General features: G+C 44.6%; 1 long non-coding RNA gene across 1 annotated transcript; it reads left to right on the forward strand.

Moving 5' to 3' along the window:
* Positions 1 to 4,783: 4,783 nt before the first annotated feature.
* On the forward strand, positions 4,784 to 6,434 carry LOC120711615. The gene is made up of 3 exons (XR_005690358.1): positions 4,784 to 5,828; positions 6,029 to 6,160; positions 6,334 to 6,434. It is a non-coding gene; the product is annotated as an uncharacterized LOC120711615 (long non-coding RNA).
* The last annotated feature ends 17,704 nt before the right edge of the window (positions 6,435 to 24,138 follow it).

The following is a 24,138-nucleotide window of genomic DNA, read 5'->3' on the forward strand; positions in this document are numbered from 1 at the left end:
TCAAGCTCAGACCGCCGCTCGCCATCACAGTCCGACCGCCGGAGTTCGCTCTCTTGTCGACGACCCATCTCCGGTCCTTCCCCGCCCAAAACGAGCCCCCGGTGAGATCCCCTACGACCTCCTCTCGCTCCCCGACCCTCTCCCCACCCGAATCCGTGGCCGCCGCCGCCGTTTTGCAGCCGCGCCGCCGCGGACGCACTGAGCGCCGCCCGCGTGCGCCGCCGGGCCTCCCTGTGCCCGCCCGCGGGCCAACACCGCGTGCCCCGCCGCCGCTTGACCTCCCTGGTGCTCGCCCCGCCCCGCCTTGCCGCCGGAACGCAGCAGCCGCCGCCCGTGGCCATGCGCCGCCGTGAGCCGCCGCGCAAGCCCCCCTGCGCCTCCCCATGCGCCGCCGGCCGCCCTGCCCCCTGGCCGCCTGGGGACTCGGCTCGGCCGCCGCAGCGCCAGCCAGCGCGCGCCGCCCTGCGACCGAAGCAGGGGAGCGGGAGCAGCTGGGCCGGCGCCCACTGTCCAGTGGGGCCCGGCTGTCAGCACCCCCCCCTTTTACCTTTTATGTTTTCCATTTTATTCCTTTATTTTCTGCTGAAAGTTCATAATTGTGTAATAAATCACAGAAAAATCCTAAAAATGCAAACCCAATTTTGTTAGGTTTCTAAAATCATGATCTTTAGAGGAAAAATACTTAAGCATGCATTTTATCACTTTTGCTCTGGTGAAAATTCAATTTGTGTTTAACCTAGTTTATTTTATACCATTTGTTCTATAACTCTAAAAATTATGAAAAATTCACAGTGGCTTACTTCTTGTATGTGCAGTCCACTGTAAAAGTTTTAGATGCATGGCCTAAGCGCTTGGTTGTGGATCTGTTAGTGTTTGTTTTCCTTTCCTAGGGCTAGTAGAAATGTGTTTCTATATCAGTAAATGTTGGAAAAATTTGTGAGGCATGTCTTACTGCTTTCACTTTGAGCTGGTTAATTTTGTGTTGCTAGGTCTTGTATGCAAGTTAAGTTTTTACTTATAATTGCCCTAGCTTTGCTCTTTTCTTTATGCAATGTTGTTAGTTGTTTGTTTCATGCATGCAAAACAAACTCCGGTTTTAATCCATGCTGCTCTAAGCAAAGTTAGTAGTTGTTTTTGGTAGGAAACACTTCAGGCTAATTTGAGTTGAATTTTGGAATCGCATCATAAGCACTCGTGCATTGCACTGTGTTCTAATTGTTGCATGGCATATTTTATTCGTGTAGACGCCGCGAACAAAGCTATCCACGAGCTAGTTGCTGAGCCGGTCCGGGAGCCACGAGCAAAGGAGCAGCAGGAGGTCGCCGTTGAGCCCGCTCCAGAAGACTTCGTTAATCCCGCTGACCTGCAAGGCAAGCCCCGGTGCATAACCATAATTTAAATTATTCAATGTTTATTTAAGTATTGTGCATTTATGTTCTAGGAGTTGAATGGAACCATAGTATGTATGTTTTCCCTAGGTACCGTGGGCCTATACTAGTATGCAGGTGTCGATAGAAATGCTCTGCTAAATAGGATTTCGGTAGAAGTCGAGTGATTACTGTCACTCGCGAGTTTAGGATCTTGAATCCTTAGTTTTGGCTTGAAATGAATTGTTGAATAAAGAGAAATGGAGACCGGGCGGAAATGAGTTGGATTAATGGTATAGAATGGATGAAAAGAAATCATCGCCTGTGTCGATTGAGGACCGTTCCGTTGTTGACAGTGATGACTGAGTTTGAACAGTACTAACCACATGCCGGAAGTAGGAGGTAGTCGAAACCAGTAAGCTAATTACCTGATTTGCAACGATACTTTGAATCGCGACCTGCTACTCTGGGAGTGGAATGATGGCGGGTGTGGGATAGTATGTCGCCTCCGGGTTCTCTGGGAGTTCGCCGTGAGGGACCCTTCACCCGGGTTTGGGCAGGCATGATTCAGACATCGGGGTGATGATGGGAACAGTTGACGTGTGTGGCCCGACGGGGTTTACGCGTGTCGTGTGAGTTAGGTCCACCTTGCAAGGTTAAATCGGATCGATTCGCCGTCTCTCTCGGTTAAGAGAACCTTGGTCACTTTGTCACATCGTAGTAAGAAAGTGAATTGAAAACGGAATGGAAAAGGCTGGTTTGTGAGTTCTGAAAGATAATCTGCTCCACCATGCGTGCTCTAGATGATTAGGCGAATTTAGTTAATACTTGGTATACTAAAGGGAGCTAAAATATTGAAAGTAAAGATTCACTTCTAGCGGCCTTTCAGCAAAAGAACTCCAGAGCCAAAAAGCTTTGCATGTCTAGGTAATGGGCTAAGTATACCCAGAGTCGGGTAAGCCTTGCTGAGTATTAGTATACTCAGGGTTGTTTTTGAATCCTTTTAAGCAGGTTGTGTCCCCGCTGACTTCGAGGAGATCTGTGCGTCCTGGATTGAACAGCCGCTTCCTCCGGGTTGGATCGTCGAGTGGGCCCCATCTTCCCTGTGAAGACCGGGCAGGTTGGCATCACATCGGTGGGCAGGATGTGGAGCTCACCTTTTATCGTCGTCGTGGCTATCGTATTGTATTTCGAACTCAGTTTTCAACTTCCGCTGTGCGTTTGAACTCTGTTGTTTGTATTTAAACCTTTTATGTAAAACCTGTGTTGTAAATTAATTTGAAGATTTCTGTTTGCTGGTATCACCTATGCTCGTTTTCGTACGGGTCTAAGTGCAATTGTGATCCTGGAGTACAGTAGTTTTATCGGGATTTTACCCGACAGCCTGTCAGGTTACACCGTTTTAAGTGCACAGTAACTTGATTAAGTATTAAGATGATGGTTAGTGCATTTAAGCTAGTTTAATTTGGACGGTGCTGCTACAATAGTCAACTCCTTTATGAATGTACTTGAATAGGTATTTGATAGACCTAGATCTGTTGCACCATTCCACATTAATGTGAGCTTAGAATTTGACCAGGAGATCCCTATTATATGGTACGACAAATCTGTTGTCTAGTGTAGCTTTTCCCTTTTTGATTTGTCTCCCATCGTCTCTCCTCTTGTACACTGGAAACCCTTCTTCATCAATTGTTGTTTCTGAGTTGTATTTTTTTGGAAAATGTTTGGTGCATCTGTTTTCTACCATGCATGGAGATTTTGTGTTTGCCTCTCCGTGCATCATATAATTTTCCACAGCTGCATATGCTTCAGGGTCCTCATCCTTGTCTGGTATCTCTGCACATATTATATCATCTATCTGCGATGGATCATGGCATTTGCTTTTGTCCTTAAGAAATATCAATATATGTGCATGCGGGAGACCTCTTTTTTGGAACTCAATTGTGTACAGGACTGCATTAGAATTTAAAATTTTTGTTAGTTTTCTAACATTCAATTATATAGATAACATAAAACATAGTAGTATATTAATATTTTATTGGATCTCACCTGATGTAGTTTCTCCGAATCTTTTTCCTTGCACTATGTCCCGTAGTAGCTCCTTTAGTTTAATCATGAACACTCGGTCTACAATATCGGGCCGTTCAGTTGGTTTTTGTTTGCTTCCTGTTTCATCTAGCATGTACTGGATTTCTGGCCATTTTGCGTTGCTAGTGAATGTGATAAATAGGTTTGGGTATCCAGCCCAACGGCAGATGGCCATCGCATCTTGGAAGTTTTGCATCTTGATTCGTATACTCCCTGTGAAACTTGAAGGTAGCAGTATCCTCTTTTCAACATATTCTGCTCTGGTGTCACCCCTTTCAATTGCGTCTTGCAATCCGTTGTAGAGTTCAGTACGTAATTTCCCTTGATTGTGCCTTATCCAGTTTAGAGTATTCTACTCGATGCATGTGTAAGCAGCAGCAACAACAACAACGACATAGCCTTTTTTCCCAAGCAAGTTGGGGTAGGCTAGAGATGAAACCCGAAAGAAATAAGTACAAGGTTCAGGCACATTGATAGCTAGACTCCAAGCGCTCCTATCCAAAGCTATCTCTTTAGAGATATTCCAATCCTTAAGGTCTCTCTTAACCAACTCATCCCACGTCAGTTTAGGTCTACCTCTACCCCTATTTACATTATCGACCCGTTCAAGAACCCCACTACGCATATGCGCCTCGGGAGGCCTTCGTTGGACATGTCCAAACCATCTCAGCCGATGCTGGATCAGTTTCTCCTCAATTGGTGCCACCCCGACCCTATCCCGAATAACTTCGTTCCGGACTCTATCCCTCCTTGTGTGCCCGCAAAACCACCGCAACATCCGCATCTCTGTTACACTCAGTTGCTGGACATGTCGCCTTTTTATAGGCCAACATTCAACACCGTATAACATCGCCGGACGAATTGCTGTCCTATAGAACTTGCCTTTTAGCTTTTGTGGCACCCTCTTGTCCGATGCATGTGTAAGCATCGACCCAAAATTGCAGAGATAAGTGTCCAGACATCAGCAATGACATAGATTGGTTAGGGCGATGGTGCAGGTAGTATGCGCGAAATTCAAGCGTAGATACTTTGTTCCTTTTGTATGTTATTCCATCTTTTTGTTGATATGGTATTTTAATGTTGAATCCATCTTCTCCGTATGGGAATAGCAGTGGGTATTGCAGAGACATGAATTTTGGGTGGATTTCTGATATCCGTTAGGCCCCATATCTTTGTACTCAATGATGATGTCACGCCCTTTGGCTTCATCTGTTGGATCTTTTATGACCAGTGCTGCAACCTCATCTGCTCCTGGCAAACCGTGTGTCCCGTTTCTATTTCGATATGCTATTAGCTTTAGAGTGTAATCATGGTAGTCTAGGTTTTTTAATCTTTCCTTTGCCATTCGGAATGATTGAGCTAGGACATTGTTCTCATCTAGCATGCTCTGAAGACCAGCCACAATAGTAGGGTTAATCAGTGTTTTTCCATTGGTACTTCTCGATGCGTCTATCCTGTTTTGTACCTCATTCTCTGTATCATAGATGTATAGCTGTGCCCAGCGTGGCTTGCTACCTTCTTCTAGCAGCAGAGTTCCAATATGATGATCGTTTTGGCCATGCATGCGGAATACGTATGGCCCATGGCCTTTGTTTATGTCTTTGTCTACAACCCCTCCTGTGGATGTGAATGAGAACATTGAGTTGTAAGACCGGATGTTTTCTCTGAAGTTTTTAGAATCTTCTCCTTCACCATTCAAAAGATTGTCGAGATAATTCGGTGGATTTTTGCGTGGAGGCAGTCTGATTTTTCCTTGCTTGCAGCACATTCCGAAAGCTGGTTTTTTTAGTTTTGACTTTGGGTCTTAGTCTTTCCTCGTACCATAGGAGAGCATCGCAGTGTTCACATCTGTATTTTGGCTTTCCGAAGTTCCATATATTACTTTCAGCATCGCCCCTCTTCTATGTTTCGCCAGATGCATTGCTACTGTTATCTTGATTTGCATCTTCATTGCATGTTCTTGAACGCTTTGGTTTTCTCTTTTCTTTAAGTATTTCTTTTCTCATCAGTCTTGCCAGTCGATATTTCATCTTGGTCGTTTCCTCTATAGTGCATCCTCTTTTTTTTTGCCCCTTTTAAGGTTTAGTTGTTCTTTCCTCCTCTTTCTGTTTTGCGATGCTTCTTCCTTTCGATGGTTCTCCATTAGTTTTTTTGCCTGTTTCAGATGTAAAATTAAGGCAACATGAAAGAGAACATGTTTCTTGTTATAGACTTCAATGTGTAGTAGCAGGCATTAAAGAAAATTAAATTTTGATGTATTTTAAATTTATATGTAGTAATTTTATTGTTTCGACTAACATAATTATGCATGATATGTATATGCACTGCACTAAAGGCATGAAAGAGAAGAGGTCCGCATGATACTTGCCAGAGGTACATTCCAGTTTAGATTTTTGTCTCCCACGAACTGTTGTGCTTCCCGATGCTTTTTTTAATGAACTGTAATGCTACAAATAAATATGTTCGCATAAGCAGCCAGTAAAGAATATGGTTTTTGATTCTTGGAGCAGAATGTATAATAAAGGATGTTTGATAATTCATTGTCCTTATGGTAACTCCTCTCTGTTATGCAGGATGCAATTGAAGAATGCAGAAAGCTCTGTGGTGGACATGGTTACTTGAACAGCAGTGGGCTTCCTGAATTATTTGCCGTCTATGTTCCTGCATGCACTTATAAAGGAGACAATGTTGTTCTGCTTTTGCAGGTTTGTATGGTACCGATGATACTAATCAACATAAGTACTTTTGGCTACTGTTATTGGTTGAGTATGTGTGGCATGGCATATTGTATTCCATAGAAGCGGTTTTTGCCTTTGCCTCTACTACATTTTGGCTAATGGTGTATTAATAGGCAGCCTTCTGATGGTGATACCTGCAGGTTGCAAGGATTCTAATGAAGACTGTTTCTTAATTGATTTCAGATGTAAAATTAAGGCAACATGAAAGAGAACATGTAAATATTTTCTTGTTATAGGCTTCTAGCAGTTGCCGCCAAGGTATTAATAGAATTTTCTTTAACCTGTTTTAGATTGAGTAAAAATACTAAGTACCAGAGCTAACTGAGCTAACAGAGCTTTCACATTGACAGCTAAGGACTGGCCTGATAATAATCATGATTTAATTCTTAAGCTTTTTTATCCTAAGTTGTCCATGTAGATTCATAATTTTTATTGAATATGTAATGTGTGGTTGCGTGGACCCAGATACACTAGAACACAATATTATTATGATGTTTATAACTTAGAGCCTAGTGCTCGTGTAATCTTTTGTTTCTTTAATTATGTCTGTAAATTGGTTAATTTGCTGGATTTAAAAATTTCCTGTATCATGTTATTTATCCGGATGTATCCGAGCTTTATATTAGGAGGTTTTGATTTGTTATTTTGTTTCGGCAGGGTGTCGCTGACAGCTCGTTGGATAGGCTGTGGCAGAAGAGGAAGGCTGACTAACAAAATTATGCATGATATGTATATGTAGTGCACTAAAGGCATGAAAGAGAAGAGGTCCGCATGATACTTGCCAGAGGTACATTCCAGTTTAGATTTTTGTCTCCCACGAACTGTTGTGCTTCCCGATGCTTTTTTTTAATGAACTGTAATGCTACAAATAAATATGTTCGCATAAGCAGCCAGTAAAGAATATAGTTTTTGATTCTTGGAGCAGAATGTATAATAAAGGATGTTTGACAATTCATACACTCTAGTTTAGATTTTTGTCTCCCACGAACTGTTGTGTTTCCCGATGCTTTTTTTAATGAATTGTAATGCTACAAATAAATATGTTCGCATAAGCAGCCAGTAAAGAATATGGTTTTTGATTCTTGGAGCAGAAGAGGAACATGGAAAATACCTGTCTTTGATCGTTTGTTGATGGTTGAATCTATTTTTTCAAAAAGGCTACGGAATTAGATTAGTATATGTAAATATTGGGAGAAAGCATGAACTGAGGTTTGAGTTATATAGTTTCTATTATAATAATGTTTTGTATCTGTTTTGTTTACAACTTTACATAAAGTTGTCCGTTTTGAACACGTATTGACTTTAAAGAGTGTTGTTAGCCCAATGTGTACATCTTTTGTCAAAAATAATTAAACCTGATCCGTTACTGATATGATTATATCCTCCTAGCTTTACACTGTCGGAGAATGGTTTATTAGTGCCGGTCACAGAACGTGTTAGTGCCGATCCCTGTGACCGGCACTAAATGGCCGGCACTAACGTGACAACACGTTAGTGCCGGCTACTGTGACCGGCACCAACGTGCGCTGCCATGCCACGCCACGCCCACCCAGACATCCACTTTAGTGCCGGCTGGTATTACTAGCCGGCAATAAATATTTTTTTTCTTTTTCTTTTTATATAAATTGCTGTGGGTATTTGTATCGTATTAGGACCGTATTACAGACTAATATTAGGACCGTATTAGTACCGTATTGCACACTAATATTAGGACCGTATTAGTAACTTATTGCACACTAATATTAGGATCGCATCACACTAATATAATATTATATATATATATATAATATATGTACATACATATAGAGTTCATATATGGAACACTGCGGAGTTCAAAAGTACTTGAGATATTACAAATTATTAAGCATCAACTATAGTAACGTATCAGCTTCCTCGTCGTCGGATCTTCTTTGGCGACGCTTGTACGGAGATCGCCATGAAATTCGCCCTTAGGATTTATGACTTCATCGAGTAGGAATCCGCATATAGCTTCTTGAATTGCCCTGACCCGAGCCATTTCAATGAGTTCTTCTTTCATCCACCAACGCTGTCACATTTTCCGATGAAGTCATGAGAATAAAAAATAATGAATTAAAATAATGAGCAGATGTGATTGTGCTCACGTACATTGAATGCCTCCACTGTCATTTGACTTTTTTCACTTGCAAAAGAGTTGATCCACTCGCATAGGTAGTATCCACATAAGTTGTTTCCTTGGTCCTGTCTCCAACACTATGGACAAATGTGGGTTACGATATAGAATTTTTCTGATGTTTATTGCGAATGACATTAGTAGCGAGAGTATATTCATACCGGAAAATCAGTGAACCAACGAAGAGGCTCGATTTCACCTATGGGCAAGCCTATGTGTTTGCAGAGGTAGCGACTCCATGCAATATTTACCACCTCGATGAGATTTTGGTACTTTGATTTATCTTGTCTTAACGAGTTGTACACCAATGAAAGCTGTGCATATACATACGCACAACCAATTAATGTAAATTATAATAGTTATTAAATAGTATTATTAATATGAAGGGATTGAAAAAAAGAGGCTAACAAAGAACAACTCACTGATGGTTGTATGGCAAGAGAATGAAGGGACACATGCTATTCTTACGCAATCCCATGTATATAACATTGACTATGTCTTCAGGCTTTTGCGCTACCGATTGCTCGTGTATAATATCGGGGTCGAAGAACCCGACGTTATGGAAGTTCTTCTTTCGGCAAATTTGAATTTTTGACCTACGGGACACAAGAAAAACAGAGATCAGTCAACACACAAGGCTAAAATAATGAAACGAGAGACAATACTTACATGCACCATACACTGACGAGGGACTTGTGATGGGCATCTTGATGGTATAAATCGTAAAGTGCTGCAAACTCGATATATACATCATCTGCCCCCCGCCAGAAATGCTCATCTTTAATCCGAGCTGGGAACATCTCTAATTCATTAGCTTTAGATTGCACGGCATACCATTTGTGTAACTCGGCCATTCTCGTTGGTAGGAATGGTAGAAACTCTGGCCATACCAAAGGTTCACCAAGTACAAACTTTTTCTTGCCGCGGGCATTCTGTAGGGCCTCCCCAAGCAATTGAACCCTTGTTAGATCAGTTTGCAATATCATCCCAGCCATGGTCAATGGAACTCTTGATTCATCGGGACATTCTTCACGCGGCACTATCAACGGAGGGATCGATTGTTTGGACTGCTCTCCGAGCTGGGGAACAGTCTTTGCATTAATCCGCCGATTCTTGGGGTTGCTGTAGCACTTTCTGATCTGCCGATCATAATCCGACTCCCTTTCTTTCTCCTTGGTGGGATCTTTAATGAAGTGTTTGATGAAGTGTGCCTTTGCAACCGGATCTATTTCTGGCTTCTTGTTCGCAGCCTCCCTCAGTAGGTTGCGCTTTAGCAAGAAGGTTTGAAACGATTCTTCTGCCTCTTCCTCTTCTAGAGCATTCGCTTTCTTCTTTCTTTGCTGCTTATGAGATGGCTGGACCGAAGGTGCCGTGTATGCCTTCTGTCGCTGACTCTGATTCTGTTGTGCGGCTGGTGATGATGCCGGAATTGGCTCGCTTTGTGCGGCTGGTGATGGCGGATCCATGCTGGGGTCCCGTGCAGGCGGTGGAGAAGGTGGGCCATCACTAGGATTCCTGTCAGCTGGCGTTGGTGATCTTTGCCTTGAGCACCGAGCGGAATCTGTGGCTGCTTGCACCAATCTTATGTCGCGCTTTGGCCACGCGATCCATGTGTGTACGGCATGTTGTAGTTCTGTTTCTTCAGGACCTACAGGGATCGGGAGGTCCATGTCTTCCCAGCGTTCTTCAATAATTCGGTCAACAAAGACTCTGGCGAATCCTTCAGGAATCGGCTGGCAATGTATTGCCCCGCCTTCTTCTTGGACTTCCGCATAACCCTCAGCACAAACTTTGAGCTTTTTCCCATAAAGAACTAGAAGCTCACATTGGGTCCTAACGGTGATGTCGTCAATGGGGTCCCTCGGCCTGTCGGCACCCAAATTAGGGAGCTCTGTGGAAGTAACACTGCTACGACACTGAGATGGGGGGCTGATCTCCACATTGGTAGCTGGTTGGTCCGAGCGTTGCCCAACTGTTGCCTCAAGTGACATTATCCGGTTTTCTAGGCTACGGATCTTCTCTGCCACTACTGCCTTGCTTCTACATCGGCTTCGGTAGGTTTCGAGATCTCCGGAAAAGCCATATTTCCATGGAACTATGTCCACGCCTCGGGTCCATCCAGTGTGTTCCGCATTCCCAAGAGCGTAAGTCAGCTCGTCATTCTCTCTGTTGGGCTGGAAGGTTCCTTCTTCCGTACGCCTCATTGCGTCGTCGAGTCTTTGGGCAGCCTCTCTTCGTTTATGTTAGGAGTCTAGTGTGCCTCCATGAGCATAGAAGTAATACCTTGCTCGTTTGGGCCAACTCAAGGTCTGCGGTACGATTCCTTTTACAATTAAATTATTTTCCATCTTTTCCCATTTCGGAACAACAACCTTATAACCTCCAGGCCCAAGTCTATGGAAGTTTGTCTTTTTGCTAGCATTCATTTTGCCTTGAATCGAGGCTGCTATGCTGTCAGCACTGTGCTTGTAATTCACGAATTCATTCCACCACTCTCGTTGCTTCTTCCAGACTTTATCAAAATCTGGTGTGAGACCCTTGTTGACAAAGTTTGCCACCAATTTTTTCTTGAACGAGCCGAACTGAATTGCCATCTTCTTAAATGCCCATCCCTTTACTTTGTCAGCTTTACCTGGGGGAAAGTTGAAGTGCAACGACACCTCTTTCCATAACAAATCTTTCTCTGAATCTGGCACGATATCTTCAGGTCGATCAGAGACTTTATTTTTCTTCCAAAGCTTGTACTTTATGGGGACGCTTTCCCTAACAAGATATCCCAATTGATTTACAAATGTCGTCTTAATTTGACCAGGGGCTAGTGGCTCGCCGGTTGCTTCGTTGATCTCCGTGATGGTCGTACATCCTACCATCTTCCTCTTGGAGCCACGTTTCCGTTTAGGCTTCGTCGATCCTCATGCCTGAAAGAATCGCAAATTTATCAAGCGGGTTGCTAGCAACTAGTGGACGTCGCGGCAGGTATGCGTCACCTTCATAACCCGGAAGCAAGGGTTTCAGATCGAAAATTATCATGATATTAGGTAACTTATTGACCGAAACATTCATAATATTTTTTAGCTGGAGCACGACTGCTTACACAAGGACTGAAATCATCAACAAAGCTAGCAACATAACACAAATAGTTCGCAGCTGGGCCGCATGTGTCACAAACAATATCTTGCTCCTAACATATATATATTGACAAATCGTTTATCCTGATGCCTGAAAGAATCACTAAACTTTTATACCTCGGCTTCCTCGACATTTTCTTCTTCCTCCCCACTAATATCTTGCTCCTCGTCGCCATGATAATGCAAGTTTAAAAATTGGCTGCCATCGTTCTCGTCCTCATCAAACTCTGGAGCTATGTGCCCAGTACTACCACGAATGAGCTCGTGCATTAACTCGTCTTGGTTGTCCGTAGGATCCATTTCCACTACCTGAAACAATAAAAAAACATTAAGTATTTTCTAGTACTAATAAAATGTGCATATTTGCAAAAATATTGTACACATGTTTATATTCATAAATGCTCACATGGTTATTTAGATCCATAAATCAAAACACCAAGGCAATCATAGCAATCATACAGAGAAATCGAAAAATAATCCGGAGCCTAACAGTCATGGGGAATGGAGATGATTATGAGGAAATGGAAGACGACGATGAAGGTGAAGAATTCGACACTAGTCCAATGAGTATAAGTACCAGGAAGAGAGGTTGCAGCACCAGTAACACCAGTAACACCAGTAACGTTAGTGCCGGCTATAATTACCAGCCGGCACTAACATGTACCTGTAGCACCAGACTATGCTGTACCTGTAGCACCAGACTATGAGACTAATAAGCTAAAAGAGCAAGAATGAGACTATGAGACTATGAGTCAAGATTATAGTTTTCCATCAGGCCCATGGGCCGTGGGCCGGCCCGAAGCACGAGAATTGGGCCCGGTACACGGCCCGGCCCGGCACGGAGGTAAACGGGCCCGGGCCGGCCCGGCACGGGCGTCGTGCCGTGCCTGGGCCGCGCCGCAGGCACGTGGGCCGGCCCGGCCCGGCACGGTTAGCGGCCGGCCCGACTCGGCACGTGGGCCGGCCCGTGAGCACGAAGCCCACGAAGCCCGCCAGCACGAGCCGGCCGGCCACATAAGAGGGAGGGGGCGGCCGCGGGCGCCGTTAACCCTAGCCCCCCTCCATTCCCCGCCCTGGCTCCTCCGCGGCTCCGCCTCGTCTCCTCCTCCGCCCTCCGCCTCCCCCGCTCCTCGCCAGATCCGCTCCACGCGGCCACGCCTTCACCCCGAGTCCCCGACCTCCACCGTCCACCCCACCTCTCCGGCCCCTCCATTCCCGCCCGCCTGGCCGCCGCCTCGTCTCCTCCGCCTCCCCCGCTCCTCGCCAGATCCGCTCCACCCCGACCTCCACCACACCTCTTCGGCGTAGATCCGCCGCTCTCCGACCTCCTCCTGTCGCACGGATCGCTGGTAACCCTAGCCCCCTCCATTCCCCGCCCGCCTGGCCGCCGCCTCGTCTCCTCCGCCTCCCCCGCTCCTCGCCAGATCCGCTCCACCCCGACCTGCACCCCACCTGTCCGGCGTAGATCTGCCGCTCTCCGACCTCCTCCGCCTCTCCTCGGCCAGATCCGCCGCTCCAGTGGACCTCCTCCGACTCTGCTCGGTCAGATCCGCCGCTCCCCTCAGGCCCTCACCTCCTCCCCTCTCCTTTCTTCTACTTCTTCCTCACGAATCCTCCTGTCCCCTCTTTGCGAGTCTGTGTGGCCTGCAACTCCGGTGAGGGCGTCGACGGCAACTTCGGTCTTCGGTGCTCCGGCAAAAGGTAAGTCAGAACTCGCCTTTCTTCTCATTCTTCCTCACGAATCCCCCTCACAGTCTCTCCTCCTTGTGCAGGCCGTGAGGGACCGAAGACCGGCGATGGCCGCCGACGACTCCTACAACAATGAGTTGCGGTCGATGGGCTTTCGCGGAGATGATGAGGATGACCTGTCTGCGGATGCCGCTGAGTTGTTTGGGAGCAATGCTGCCATCGACCTGGATCCAGAAGGACTTCCTCAGGGGACGGCCGCTGGATCTGGCACTGGCAGCGCGAGCACCGCCGCTGCCACTGAATCTGGCTCGACCAGGAAGAGGAGGGCGTCCACCTCCAAGGTCTGGAAAGACTTTGATGAGATCTATGAGGTAATTGATGGTAAGGAACGTCGAACTGGTGCTAGATGCAAGCATTGCAAGAAAAACCTCACTGGTAAATCAACTCATGGTACTGGTCACTTGAAGCGGCACATTCCTATATGCCCTGTTTTGAAATCTTGTAATGCCATGACTCAAACTCAACTTAAGTTTAATCCTGATGGCTCTGTGCACCTTTGGGAGTACAAACCAGAAGTAGCTCGTACTGAGTTGTGTAGGTTAATTGCTCGTCTTGACCTGCCTATTTGCATTGGTGAGTCTGATGCTTTTGAAGAGTACATTACTACTGCTCATAATCCTAAATTTGCTAAGGTGTCTAGGCAAACAACCACTAGAGATTTTGCCAAGTATTTCACTGAACGTCGTGCTCAGCTTGTTGAGTGCTTGAAGTCTGTATCCTCTGTTGCTCTTACTTCTGATATCTGGTCTGGCAATGCTAAGGAGGATTACCTTAGTGTGGTTGCTCATTTTGTGAATGCTGATTGGCAACTAGAGAAAAGGATCTTAGGTCTCAGGTTGATTGATGTGTCTCACAATGCTGAGAATATTGCTGAGCGTATTACTTCTGTTATTGCTGATTATGGGTTAACTGATAAAATCTTTGCTGTTACACTGGACAATGCTGCTGCTAACACTAGGGCTATTAATCAACTTAATCCTGTTTTGTCTGGTTATGTTGGTAGCTTGTTCCTGCATCAAAGATGTGCTTGTCATATCATAAATCTTATTGTTAAGGCTGGTCTTGAAGTGTTTAAGCCAATGCTTGGTGCATTTAGATCTGCTATATCATTTCTAAACTCATCTAACCAGCGCATTGCTGCATATAAGTCATATTGCATTGCTGTTGGTGAAAGACCTCGCAAGTTTGGCTTGGATATGGATGTGAGATGGAATTCTACCAATCTTATGTTAAAACATCTCCTGCCCCATAAGGCCACATTCTCTGTTTTCATCACTACTCAGCATCCTTTGGTTGATGGTCAGCCACTCCTGACAGACCAGCACTGGTATGTTGCTGAAAAATTTTTTGAATTCCTTGAACAGTTCTATGATTCCACTGTTGTTATGTCTGGTGTTTATTACCCCACATCTCCATTAATATTGCATCATGTTCTTGAGATAGCTAGCCATCTAAATAATTATGAAAATGATAGAGACTTAAGATCAGTTGTGGTTCCTATGAAAGATAAGTTCTTGCAATACTGGTGTGACATACCCATGCTCTACTCCTTTGCATTTATACTAGACCCTAGGGCTAAGCTGAAAGGTTTCACCAATGTTCTTAGACTTCTATCTCAGCTTAATGGTAATGATTACTCATGCTACTTGACTGAGGTAAGGGCTGAGTTGTCTGTTATTTTTGCTAAGTATGATGAGAAGTTTGGTGGTGTAAGGTTGCAAAGGGTTGCCCAACCAGGCCCTACAGGTAAGAGAAAAACTGCTTGGGGAAGAATCTTTGGTGGTGAGTCTTCTTCTTCTGGTTCTAGTTTGTCTGGTACTACTCTTGGTTCTGTTACTAGTCTTGGTTCTGGTTCTACTTCCTCCTTGTATAGAAGAACCTCTGCTAGTGCTCTGTTGCAAGCTGCAACTTCTGGTGCTTCTCTATCATCTGGTTCTGAATTGTCTGCCTACCTGGACAGTGATACTGTTAACCAGTATGATGATGATTTCAATATCTTGAACTGGTGGCATGAGCATAAGCTATCATATCCTGTTCTTTCAATTCTAGCTAGAGATGTAATGACTGTTCCTGTTTCAACAATATCATCAGAATCTGCATTTAGTATGACTGGCAGGATTATCGAGGAGCGACGACGCCGTCTGGGCCCTGAGGTCGTGGAGATGTTGGCTCTGATCAAGGACTGGGAGCAAGCCGATGCAAGACTTCAGCATCTCATAGAGGATGAAGAACTTGAAGAATCATTTGAAAACTTATATCTAGATGTTGAATCTGTATAACTATGTAGTGTGGACTGTGGACTGTGGACTTAAACTTGTGATGAACATTTGAACATTTAGAGCTGGTTGTACTCTTTTCCTTTGTAGGGTTTTGTCCTCACGAGGTGTGGGGTTTTACCTACAAAGGTTTTTAACGGGGCAGCACCCAAAACAGCTCAATAAATTTGTTATCATGAAATGTGCTTCTGTTTTGTGATCTTTTGTGAATTTGAATCTTAGATTTGAAATCTTGAAATCATTCTGAGTTGAGGGAGTGGCAGCCTGGTGCAGATGCCTAGCCGGGCTCGGGCTGGCACGGCCCACGAAGCCCGCCTGGCATATCGGGCCGGCCCGGCATGCCAAACAGGCCCCCGTGCCATGCTCGTGCACAGAGCTGGGCACGTGGGCCGGCCCGGCCCGGCACGATTAGTTATCCGGGCTAATCGTGCCGGGCCGGATCGTGCCGGGCCGGATCGGGCCCGTGCCGGGTCGGGCCGGGCTCGGCCCGTTGGACATCTATAGTCAAGATCACAAGTTGAATTTGAAACAGTCGCAAAGAGCGAAGCTTTCCGCCCAATAGGTAACGGTTAAGACAAGAAAACATTTCAAAAGAAGGATAAAAAGAACAGGAACTGTGGGCACATACAGAACATTCACCCTTCTCTCACAAAAGACGGAAACAGAGAATGGGACACACAGGTCTCAATGGTCAACTATCTAGCAGAGTTCATGTGTGGCATGGACAGTGGACTGCAAAACTTTATGCTTTGTACACAACTACAAAACTCCTGAGACACCCATTCTCTCTCAGATGTTCACTCCACTCCTATGATCGATTTCAGTAACTGGAGTTTCATGTTGATCTCTACCAGGTCCGAAGTGTCCCTTGAGCTGACAGGGGGTTCCACGCCGACGAATATGTATAGCCCGGCAAGCTCGGCTTCCAGAGTCAAAGATGCCGCAGGGCGGTACCCAGTTATTGTTCTTAGTGTATCAAGCTGCTCCCTCAAATGTTCCTCTGTGTAGTTGCCCTGGTGGAAACAAGTGATAATTAAGATGATTTTAGATCATGCTAGACAAATTATGGTTTCGAACAAAAGCACAACTAATCAGTAAATTGTTCTATAAACTGCCCAACGGGCTTGTTCATGTCCGCGACTAGCAGTTAGTTACTTCAACTTTTTCATGTTATCCAATGGCATCAAATTGTTAAAAAAAAAGTTAACAACACGCCAAGCTTTCAACTGCTCTTTTTTCCTCGTGCCATAATCGATACATGCTTTTCTTTACACTGTTAATTCTGGTCATGTGGCTTGTCTTTTGCTCGACTGCCTCTACCAAATGCAGATGCTATTAGTTGGTGCCGCTCATTTTATCCGTCAGCAGTAGCAGCTAACTTCAATACTTCTTTGCGATAAGAATTGTGGTGCTGCTTTGGCAACTCTGTTTCCTCTTGGGTTTTGTGATTAGTGTTGCCGGCTCAATGATTTTTGTTTCAGTTATATGATGATGTCCAACTGGGAGGGAACGAAAATGTCATTTGCTTTGCTACTTGCATGGCTTGGCTCCAAGTGAATAAATCACATGGTGCTTTCAAATGTGAAATTTCTGCTGTGATTCATGATGTTCCATGTTCAGATAACTCAAATATGCCCCGTATGCTTTCCGTTTTGCTATACTTTCTCTGGAGCAGGGCTAACAATCTTGAAGACTGTTGGATGTTTTCTGAATTCCTTCATCTTGTGCTGCTCTCATCTATGTGCATAGACATGGTCAGTCTGATCTGTAGCATGCTAAGTTATTGATTACATTTCTGTTGAAACTTTGTTGTTGAGGTGGTTATTCAGAATCTATACTCCTTTGGAATGCATGTGTATAAATTTTTGAGCCAGTCTTTTTTTTTTCATATTTTGATTCATGATTAGCATGCAGGGTAAGTTGTATAATACTATGAGTGATATGCCCACTGTTGGGACGATTCAAACATTTCGTAGTTTAAGAATGCAAATTGCATGCATTTTACTTTCTTTTTTTCAGTCATATGAAAAGAAATACAGACCTGAAAGAGAGGCATCAATTCTGACAGCATATATGGCTTCAGATATTTCAGGTATATATCTCAAGATATCCTTTATCTACCTTATCTAATCATTGCTCTTTCAAATAACTGCAATTGGTGTCTTCTCCAGCTAACAGGAAACCTATGATGATATGCTCGTGAATCTCTCATCGTTATTTGGTCCTTGGATATGCCTTGGGTAGGATACGAGAATCGTGAAGACAGAAACCCACAAAGAAGAAGAAAAAAAAATCCTTGATTCTACTCTTCATAATTATATTATTTGATTCCACTTGCAGCTAGATAGTTGAAACAGAAATACTAAGGTTCTTTTATTTGCAGGGGAGGCGCAGGGGAAGACCTCGAGGCGGCAGGGGCAGCCGGGCGGCCGGGCTGCGCGGAACGGGCCGCGCGCGAGGACGACGAGGTGCGCGGCGGCGGGGGCAGGGACGATGTGGTCGCGACGGCGGGGGATGACCTCGAGGGGCGGCTGCACGGACCGGGCGGCGAGGACGCCGAGGTGCGCGGCGGCGCGGGCGAGAACTACGAGGCGTGGGGGTGGCCGGGCTGGGGACGACCTCGAGGGACGGCGGGCTGGGGACGACCTCGAGGGGCGGCCACGGTCGAGCGCCGGCCGGGGACCCACGCGCGGCCGGGGAAGAAGGCGGTGGCGCACGCGGGCGAGCGAGCAGGGGCGGGTTGGGCGACGTCGGGGCGGCGGGTTAGGGGCGACGTCGATCTGAATTTGGCGAAGGGGGTAATTTGTTGAGGGGATGGCTCGGTTAGTGCCGGCTGGCCTTACCAGCCGGACACATTAGTGACGGCTGGTAATCCTAGCCGGCACTAACGTGCGCACGTTAGTGCCGGCTATAATTACCAGCCGGCACTAACGTGTACCATCTGGGGGAATTGAAAATTGGCCACGCCAGTTCCCATTTACACTAAATTTTTAATATTCATAAATTTATTCATAATAGGCTTAATAATTAGAATAATATAACAAAAATTTATATCTTATTTTTTTAGCCACACAATAATTATAGTAATTATATCTACACAATAATAATAGTAATTGAAGTAAATTAACGAATATGCAACCATTATCAATTATGTGTAGCGTATAGGGTTTATATGTGTATATGTTTCTGTTATTCATAATAAATCGAAAATATTTTATTTTGATCCATGCCAAAATATTCAAAAAACTTTTCAATAGTAGCCTATACAATGATGTAATCAATTCGCATATTACTTGATTATTTGTTTGTAATTTAATGTTTCAATGCTTCTAGAAATGCAAAATTAGTGAATGTAAATAATATTTATACCATGCAAAAATATAATATTATCTGAAGATGATATTATGTCATAATTGGACAAATAGTATCAAGAATTGAGATAAATACGACGCTGTGCGTTACATTACATCACTGATTGAGAGAATTCAATATATAACTTATATAAAACTACTACTTATTATCATTATCTATTGGAACATTGAAAATCTTCCTTTTGACGAAAGTGCATTGAGCATGATCACAGCGTAAGTAAGGTGTGTCCTCTTTGGATAAGAGGATGCTAGGGTCAACGTCAACTGAGAATGCAGGAAGGTAATCAATCTGGTCATAATCTTCCGAATTGTCCGAAATATCCTCAACTCCAATAACTTTTCTTTTTCCTGGAAGAACTATGTGCCGTTTCGGCTCATTTCCAGCCTTGTCTGCTTCAGGCGTCTTATCCGACTTCTTCTTCAGTTTGCTCGACATGTCCTTCACATAGAACACTTGTGTCACATCCTTAGCTAGAACGAATGGTTCATCTTTATATCCAATCATTTTAAAGTCAACTATGGTCATCCCATACCGGTCTTTCGTTACGCCTCCTCCAGCCACTCATTCGCAACGAAATAAAGGGACAACTATGGGTCCATATTCAAGTTCTCATATCTCCTCTATGACACCATAGTAGTTGTTCTTTTCTCCATTACTGTTTACTATACACATACGGACACCACTGTTTTGGTTGGTGCTTTTTATGTCTTGAGCTCTCGTATAAAATGTATACACATTGATTTCGTATCCTTGGTAGTGCTGGATAGTGATTGATGGTCCCCTAGCCAGCCATTGAAGTTCTTGATCAACTGTGTTGTTGCCCAATAATTTTCGTCTGAACCAGCCGTCAAAAGTTTTTATATGTTGGCGTGTAATCCAAGAAAGATTCTTCTGTGAATTTTCAGACTGTATAATATTCATGTGCTCATCAATATATGGAGCCACCTTGGATGAATTCTGAAGAACCGTGAAGTTTGCTTGGCTGAATTCACTACAAGGGATATTCACATTACATTTCTTTCCTAGTGTGTCTTTTCCCTTTATTCGCCCCTCATGATGTGACACGGGGAGCCCAATCGGATTGAGATCAGGAAGATAGTCAACGCAAAACTCAATGACCTCCTCTGTTCCATAGCCCTTAGCAATGCATCCTTCTGGGCGAGAACGTTTACGCACGTACTTCTTCAATACTGCCATGAACCTCTCGAAAGGGAACATATTGTGTAGAAAAACAGGACCCATGATAGTTATTTCTGTCACAATATGAACTAGAAGGTGTGTCATAATATTGAAGAAGAAAGGTGGGAAGACCATCTCGAAGCTGACAAGACATTCAACAATGTCTTTCTGCAGCTTTATTAGATTATTTGGATCAATTGCTTTCCGTGAAATTTCATTCATGAACGCACAAAGCTTTACAACTACCAATCTCACATTTTCCGGTAGAACACCCCTCAGTATAACCGGAAGTAATTGTGTCATCAGAACGTGGCAGTCATGGGACTTCAAGTTTTGGATTTTCTTCTCTTTCACATTTATTATGCCCTGTATATTTGAGGAGTACCCAGACGGGACCTTGATACTGTTCAAGCAATCGAACATACTTTCCTTCTCCTCTTTGCTCAGATTATAGCTGGCAGGTTTTAAATAGTGGTGTCCTTTGTCTCTCTTCTCGGGTTGCAAGCCTTGTCGTCCAGCTAGCATCCACATGTCGCGCTTTACTTCCAATATGTCTTTTGACTTACCATACACTCCCAGAAAGCCTAGTAGGTTGACGCAAAGTTTCTTCGACAGATGCATCACATCAATTGCGTTGCGAACCTGTAAGACTTGCCAATAAGGTAGGTTCCACAATATAGACTTCTTCTTCCACATTGGAACATGTCCCTGGTCATCCTTCGCAACAGGTTGGCTACCGGGACCCTTTCCAAATACTACCTTCACATCCTTGATCATCGAGAACACACGCTTTCCATTATGGAACAGAGGCTTAGGACGAGTTTCGGGCTCTCCTTTGAAATGCTTCCCTTCAGTTCTTAGGGGGTGATCGGTAGGAAGGAATCGGCGATGGCCCATGTATACGCACTTCTTACAGTGTTTCAAATAAATGCTATCGGTTTCATCATAACAGTGGGTGCAGGCCATGTATCCCATGTTCGACTGCCCCGAAAGTTTTGCAAGTGCAGGCCAATCATTGATGCATACAAAAAGCAAAGCTCGGAGGTTGAAAGACTCCTGTTTATACTCATCCCACACATGTACACCTTCTTCTTTCCAGAGCAGTAAGAGATCATCAATCAAGGGTTGCAGGAACACATCAATATCGTTGCCAGGTTCTTTTGGCCCTTCTATAAGCACCGGCATCATGATGAACTTACGCTTCAGGCACAACCAAGGAGGAAGATTGAACATACATAGGGTCACGGGCCATGTACTATGAGCGCTGCCAAACTCACCGTACGGATTCATTCCATCCGCACTTAGAGCAAATCTTATATTCCTTGGGTCGTTGTCAAATTGAGGATACTCTCGGTTAAGGTTTCTCCACTGGGACCCATCTGCTGGGTGTCTGATCATGTGATCCTCCTTACGGTCTTCTTTGTGCCACCGTATCAACTTAGCGTTATCCTTGTTTTTGAAAAAACGCTTCAGACGTGGTATTATAGGGAAGTACCACACCAACTTTGCGGGAACTCTCTTCTTTACCGGCTGCCCATCAACATCACCTGGATCATCTCGCCTGATCTTATACCGCAATGCGCTACAAACAGGACAAGCTTCCAAGTTCTCGTATTCGCCGCGATACAGGATGCAGTCGTTAGGACATGCGTGAATCTTCTGCACGTCCAATCCAAGAGGGAAAACCATCTTTTTAGCTTCATATGTTGTTGACGGCAGTTCATTACCCTCAGAAAGCATGTTCTTTACAATCTTTAATAGCTCACCAAATCTCTTATCGGTGACACCATTAGTTGCCTTCCATTTCAGCATCTCTAGCGTGGTACCCAACTTCTTCTGCTCCGGTTTGCAACTAGGGAACAACGGTCTTTTGTGATCCTCCAACATCTTCTCGAACTTTAATGCCTCCTTCACAGTTTCACTGTCTTTCTGTGCATCAAGCAACGCCTAACCTAGCTCGTCAGGTGGCTCCTCTTGTGCAACATTTACTTCACCCTCATCCATTGGTTCATGTTGAAAGCCACCTGCTTCATGAACCCATGCCCAATCTAGAAGATTGTTATCACCATCGTCATCTTCATCATTATCTTCCATCATAACTCCAACTTCGTCGTGCTTAGTCCAAAGGCTATAGTTACTCATGAAACTATTCAAGGCCAGGTGATTCCATAGAGTATCTCTTTTCCAGAATTTCTTTTTATTTTCGCAAACACTGCATGGACAACACATCAAACCCTTTGGCGACCTATTTGCCATTGCCGCCTTGAGAAAAGAATCTAAACCCTGAATCCACGCCGAGGTGCTCCGGCTTCCGTGCATCCATTGCCGGTCCATCTGTACAAATTAAAAAAAATCATGCTCATTATCCCTAAAAACAGGTTACTATGAAGTAATTCAAAAAAAATATAAATGTGTCATAGGCCACCTATCTAGTAAATTTAAACTAAATAGCAAAATAAATTGGCACAATAACATATACACATGTCACCATGAAATAATTCAAAAAACTCATTCTAAATGTGTGATAGTCAAACTATATAGTAATCATTCTCTAAAAACCAACAAATCAATTCTACCTTACTCAAATTAATGAACAAATTAATAAATCATGCTCATTTTCCCTCATCCTTCAAATCCTTAAAATTTTGCATAATAACATATACACATGTCCCCGTGAAATAATTCAAAACAATTACTCTAAATGTGTCATAGTCAAACTATCTAGAAAACCTTCTCTAAAAAGTAACAAATCGATTCTATTTTGCTCAAATTAATGAACAAATCAGAAAATTATGCTCATTTTTCCTCAACCTTAAAATCACTATTTTCTTTATCTAGAAAGCATGAAACAAAGAATAAACACCGTGAAAGAAGAGTGGAAGAAGCTACTAACCTTTGGTGCACTTGGATGGGTGAAATCCTCACAAATTTGGGGGAAAATGGGCAGCACCTCCCCTCTAACACACCATGAGAGAGAGGAGGAGGTCGGCCAAATGAATTGGTCGGGCTGGGGAAGAAGGAGTGTCTGATATATACGGGCAAGTTAGTGCCGGCTTGTGGTTTTAGCCGGCACTAAGTGTAGACGTTTAGTGCCGGCTAAAGCCACCAGCCGGCACTAACAGACTTCTGACCGTTGTGGGTTAGATGTTGACCGTTGGGGGGATGGCACGTTACTACCGGCTGGGGTTTATAGCCGGCACTAACGTGCCCGCGGGTTACTGTTTAGGCACGTTAGTGCCGACCCCTATTTGACCGGCACTAACGTGCTGGTACCAATGTATATTTCTCCAGTAGTGTTAGGAACCAACTTATGACGTGTGATTGGTGCATCGGATGTGGTCAGGACACGCGTCGTCTCCGGCTAGCTGACCAGGAGGCGTGGTGTCCGGCGGCCGCATGGCTGAGGCACTTGCGTGTCTATTCCGGCCGGCGGTCAGGACACGCGGCGCACGCCTGCGGGGATGCGGCACTCTGGGCGGCGCCCAGGACGTGTGTTACTCGCCCTCAAGCCTCCGCATCCGAACGGAAGCAAGCAGACTGAATGGTCCTCTTTGTATCGCGCGCACCGCAGCTGCGTATCTTGACGGTTGGTGGCGTCTGTGAGGATTGGGCTGGAGATGGAGGCGATGGCAGCGTCGATTTGGCGACGGCTCCGGCAAGTATGGAGGGGTTTGCTAGCGATGAACTAACTGCAATCCAATGGTGTTTTCCTTTCTTTCGCCGAAAAGTTAAAATGACTTCTCAAGTGTGGCCAGGATCTGTGTCCACTTTTGGCCATGATAATCTAGTGGCACGGTTCAATTCAAATTGCCAGAATTTAGAGCATCTTGTTGGTGACACTATGTTTAACTGTGGTTGGCTCAATGGTGCGACTCTAGTTTGCCAAACCTTTTAAGTCCGTGCCACTTTTGCGCCCTTAAAATTTCCCCGTAAAATTCAAATGCAAAGATCAGAAGAGACTGTTTCTACCGCCCCGTATGGACACACTCCAAGAGTCCACGAATCAGGCTTCCTAGAATCCGATGGCTGAGGTACCTACGAAAGTGCAAATCCACCAAAACTCTACGCTCTCTGCCCCCCTCCTGGCCT

Source organism: Panicum virgatum, chromosome 6K (assembly GCF_016808335.1).
Source record: "Panicum virgatum strain AP13 chromosome 6K, P.virgatum_v5, whole genome shotgun sequence".
Classification (NCBI taxonomy): Eukaryota; Viridiplantae; Streptophyta; class Magnoliopsida; order Poales; family Poaceae; genus Panicum; species Panicum virgatum.